This window comes from Polyergus mexicanus, unplaced genomic scaffold (assembly GCF_030449975.1).
Source record: "Polyergus mexicanus isolate NDT 795.1 unplaced genomic scaffold, iyPolMexi1.0 SCAF_5, whole genome shotgun sequence".
Classification (NCBI taxonomy): domain Eukaryota; kingdom Metazoa; phylum Arthropoda; class Insecta; order Hymenoptera; family Formicidae; genus Polyergus; species Polyergus mexicanus.
Window position 1 is genome coordinate 3,162,178 of NW_027223325.1, and position 5,672 is coordinate 3,167,849.

Sequence of the window (5,672 nt, forward strand, 5' to 3'; positions counted from 1 at the left end):
AAGACGCACCTACGCTTGCAGTTTGCTTCGATCTTCTGAGATGACAAACGCGTAATAACCAGGGAATAATTTATTGCTAATTGCAGATAAATTGTTCTCGATACGATCTCTTACGGATCTTGAAGAATACACTATTCACCGAAATTCGCTCGAGAAATGTTTAACTTTTGTCTATTTCTTGAACATATATACTGTATGTGTTATATTAAAACGTCGCGTCATTAGAGCAACTGCAGAAATTTCTTTAGAGAAGGTCAAAATGAGCATAAATTTGATTGTAATATAGCTAGATATTATCTTTTCTCTTTCGTATATAATTAATTAGTGCATATACGATACTAAATTCTACTCATCCTCTATTCCAATAACATATAACCGATCACTTTTCTGTTTCATCCATTTCCTTCTTTAGCATCACTCTTTCTTAATGGGGGACACTTTATTATTACTTACTTGTTATAGCTCGAGCGTGATTTATGCACATTGATTGGCGAACCGAATACCAATTGTTTACCGCATATTCACTGCACACTATAGTACTCACCACAGTACATTATCGTAAATTATATATCCGTGCTCGTCTCCGAACTATCTGAAATAACTCGATTTGCGGGACATTAAACTCGATAGCAACGGGAAGCGGGTCCTCGGACGACAAGGACATGACACTGCATACTCGCGATCGACATATGGCAGATCATAGATCCGCGGTTTCGATGATGGAAACAAGCAGGACACAGATCACTACCGTCACACGTAGTCGCGACGACGTTTGATCGACCGATCGTTAAGTCCGACCGATCGACGGAGAACGCCGTGCCGAATCGCGCGGCTACCGTCGCCGTACCGATCGGCCGAAACCTAGGCAAACGGACTAGGGTAGACGCCAAGTAGTCACCGATACCGCGGTACACTCGCCAAGTGACGATGGAGAGAGAGAGGACGTCGAGAGATAGCGCGGCCGCGGGTTGGTGGGGGGTCCGAGATAGTTCCCCGTGGTGGAGGTACCCCGTCGACGAGGCGCGGTAGGAGAGGCGACCCGAAGGACGTCCCGTAGAAAGAGACGGTCGTGTCTCCAGTCGACCGAAATTCCCTACGATCTTTTTCGCCTCTCCCGACGTTCCCGGTGTCTCTGTTGTTACTGCTGTCTCTTTCCCCGTTCCGGGAGGGGGTGGCTAGGAGTCCACTTGGGCATCGAAGGTGGAAGTTGTCCTTTAATGTGGCGGTAGTCCCGGTCACGTGACAGTGCTCGCCGGGAACGGGGCGACCAATCGCAGAGCGGTAACACGCGCGGTGAGGCACAGCCCTCCGCCGACGTAGGCGGGCTGCCCTGTCGTGACGACGGTGGCCTCGGAGGGCTCGGAGGGCACACGCGAACCAGGAGGGTACGCGACGATCAGGTCCGTGCCGTGAGAGTGCAGGCGGGCGACTCTCTCGATGCGAACGAGCACGAGGCCCTTTTGGGCGGCCACGGTTACCCGGCGCAACTGTGGGCGGTACGCGCGAGCGCGTCGTTCGGCATCGCGCCAAGTGGTGGGGAACTTTCTCACGTGCTCGGCCACGCGGTCCTCCACCTTCGCCGGATGAGCATCGGAATCAAGGTACGATAGTCTCTCGCTTTTATTAACGGCTCGATGCGTGTGATAGCGCGAATTCGTTCGCTGAACGATGACAGGAACGATGTCACGAATGCAGCTCTCGGCTTTTTTCAACCTTGTCACAGGTATAGTACTCGTGTTCAATTCTTTTTACTCATATTTAATTAATTATTGATCTCTAATAACGCAATAGCATATTTTCGTATTCGATATGCGAAGAAGTTTCAAGTATTTTTCGCCCATGACAATCCACATTTTAATCGCCTTGTGCGTGTTTATACGTTTATATTTAAATCATACGAATATGATGTTATACAAAATGCTCCCTGAATTGGATCGGTTCACGGATCTTGAATGCAACCGCGTGTCGTTGTTGCAACGGCCGGGATTGCTGGGGCCACTGACTGGTATCGCGACGGATCGTCGCGGAACAGTTTTGATGACAGATTACCCTGATTCGCTTTGTGGAGGAGCTTTCATTTAGACAGGCAGTTTGATTGAAAAGTTCGCTGACGCTTCGAAAGAAAAAAAATTCGTGGCCCTACCCTCATCAGGCGGTTCGTATGAAGCAAAGTCGTTTACTTGCTTCAATCGATCCCCTTTAGCGTGAGAATACCTACAACATTATGTTGTAGATCGTTAAACTAAATAAATGCCACATTTGTGTCACGTTACGATAAAGTGATAAGGATAATATAAACATTTAGGTTTGTACGTATTATTCTTTTATACAGAATGTCCGAAAAATTTTGGAACAGCCAGTATAAATCTTAATAATAATGTTTAAAATTTTAAATGTATATCTGAGCGGCAAGTATTATATAAACAAATAATTGTAAAAATCTAATGGAAAATGTAAGAGAGTCTAAGCGAAGATCTTTTCCGAATCTTGTTTATACATAAAGACTTAAAGGGTGATTTAATCTTTAATTTCGAACTTCTCTCCGAGATCGTATTAATGATATATTCAATTGCGTCAGTGGGTTAGAAGGAAATTTTCACGGGGCGGAGGGAGCATCGAGCATCCCGAAGCGCAAAACGGACGCGGATGGTTAAGAGGGAGGTTTGCGAGAGGAGGACGTGGGAGCGGAAGAGAGGGCGAGCGAGCGGGAGAGGTATCGGAGAGAGAATGAGAGAACGGAGAGAACACCCCTCACATCTGCCACCAGATTTAACTATACATTACAGACACACGATATGTCAAAGTCCTATACTTCATATCGACTCTGCCATTTATTAAAAGTTTCATCGCGCGCGCCTCGCTCGCGCCACCGATGTTCGGTAGAACTCGACCCCTTCCCTCCCCAGGCGTCTCACCCCGAAAACATATATAGGAAGAAAGGCCCGAAATATACGAACGAAAAGTTCGAGGAAGGAAGGGAAAGAGGGTAGGGGGGGTCGATTCTCCTCAGATCGACACAGTTGCTCGCGCTTCGCGCGATAAAAGCGGCTCCGCGTTATCTTTCTTCGGCGGATTCTTTATTTTACTCTCTTTGCGCCGTGCAAAGAGAGAGAGAGAGAGAGAGAGAGAGAGATGGAGTTTTTTCGATAACGGATTCTTTCGGAAACCGCGCGACGATAGTTTTCGGATTTCTTTAATATTAATCTCAAAACGATTCGCCGCTTCGTGAATCGTGGCGTTTGCGAAAATTGTCGCTAAAATTGGTTTTTATTTCGTCGTACTGCAATTTTATCGAAAGTAAAAAGTTATATTTAGAATAATGCCTCCCCCCACCCTCACCGCGAAAAACTTAATGCCAGAAAAATAACGTTCTCTCTCTCTCTCTCTCTTTCTCTCTTTTAAAGTTCCTCTTTTTTTGTGACGACTGCGGAATTTCTGCGTGCCGGATCTTCGCGTTTCCTCCGGCTGCTGCCGATTGCGAAATGAAGTTTTATATTAAGCTCAGAGTTTTCTCTCTCCCTCGCTCCTACTTCGCGTGCGCGGGCGAGTCTCTCGCCCTTTTCTCCCTTTTCTCCCGTGCCATCGTTTTTTCTCCCACGCTCGTCCTCGCCCTTTGTATATTTACGTACCGATAGATCGTTATATTGGCGTTTGCATATATATTGACGTTACCGTCTCTCCCGCGACGAGACGCGCTATCGGGTGGCGCGCGAAACGCGTACCTGCCGCGTGTTGCGTCTTTGCAATAATTGGAATATTCGTCGTTACAACGGCTTAATAGCGTGCGTTATAATTTCTTATGCGCGTCGAAATACGGTGGAAATTTGTCAAACGCGTTTCACATATAAGACAGAAGTTACTTAACACATTCGCTAGATTGTGGTCCATCGTTTGACGTGTCGTTATAATTAGTTATGAAAAGAAATGCGTACTGAAAGTAGCATATCCGCCATTAAAAGTAAACCATCTTTCATCGCCATTTTAGCATGCCAACCGGCACAAGTTCACGAGTAGGGCTCGCGACCTGTCAATCTTACTGGATCACTGAAAACGGGTCCTTGGTCCATTGGAACGGAGAGGCTCGCTTTTCGTACGTAAAACTCCACTCTCCCCACTTGCGACCCTCTTCCAACTTTTTCTTCTTCGTCGTCTGGGGTAAAAGCGAACTCGTTAGACTCTCCAAGTGAAATTTTCTCCCGTCCCATTGGATGGCTAGTGTGCCACCGGAAATGCTAGAGCGCTTACTTTCACTACCGCTTTTTAAACTCGCCTATCGATTGTCGCGTTGCTTCGAAGATTGTTAAAAAAATTCTGCTTCGTTTTATACGAAGAAAATTTTGACGAAGAACAGATTTTCGCTTAAAGCATACAGTGTATTACTTAAAAATCCATTAGATTCATCTTTAATTTCTCTTAAAGATGAGACTTGTCAAGACGAAAACTTAATTTTTAGTCAAATAATTAATAATTGTTCGATAATAATAATAATAATAATAATGTCACGCATTATGAAAGGTGACGGAAGTAGATATGATTGTTAAATGATCATCGGGGATGAAAATCATTCGTAAAGCGTGAACGTAAGATTGTCAACAAGAGATTGTCGCATCGCTAGGATATACATATACATATACGTAAAAGTGAGCTGGTTCGTGTTGAACAGCAACGGCGGTTCTTGCGATTAGCGCGCGACTAACAATAAGGGGAACTCCGTGGCTGAGGAGTCTGAGGTTTTAATTAAGCATTCACTGCGGATGATATCGCATGCCTCTTTATACTTCATAGCGACCAGATGTTGCTACGAGAATGTTCCTTGCCTTAAGTCCTCTCTTCCCTCTGATTCGAGCCAGCCGGAACCGCACGAGCGACGTTTCTCCCGTCGCTATTTCGTTTTAATTATGCATATTTAATTTGCTTATATCCTGCCCCAGCGCGTGTTACGCCGACAAAACTGTGGGACGCTTCCACGGCGATCGTGATCATTCATTCGTTTTTAATTAGCGTATCATATCGGGTGACTTTTCCGATTTGAATCGAAAAATTTTCAATAGCGATTTAATAAACGCTGGGAAAGTCAATAATCGCGCGCATACCTATACCGTTCATTAAGTTGAAATTTACAAGAGTCTGCAAGAAGTTTTATCATTTCCCTACTTTTTTCCGTTTTCGGATTCGAAACTTTCCTTTCGAGTTATTTTTCAGGGATGGGAAAAAGAGAGACAGAGAGAGAGAGAGAGAGAGAGAGAGAGAGAGAAAGGGGGAGAGGGAGAGAAAGAGAGGGTTCTCTGCGCGAATGGAACAAATCTACCTCCAGAGCTCGAGGTATACCCAGTTCTACAGCCGACACTTGGCGCAAATTGCCCCAGTAAGTGTAGTACATTAATCTTTGGTTTGGTTTGGTCTCGGCCACCGCGTGTGTTGCGGTGGCCGCATTTCTCGTAAACCTTCTCTTTCTCCGCACCGACATGCCGCATGTCCGAGGACCTTCTTCACGTTTCCGTATTCCTCTCTTCTCGCGATCACCTGACCATACACGTTTGCTCTTGAATGTCACACGGATCGAGGTTGATTACGTAAAATCTATCATTACTATATAACATACTGTATTTTTTTTTTTTTTTTTTTTTTTTTATAAAATTAAATATTATTCATATTTTTAATTTCGCTTAAAC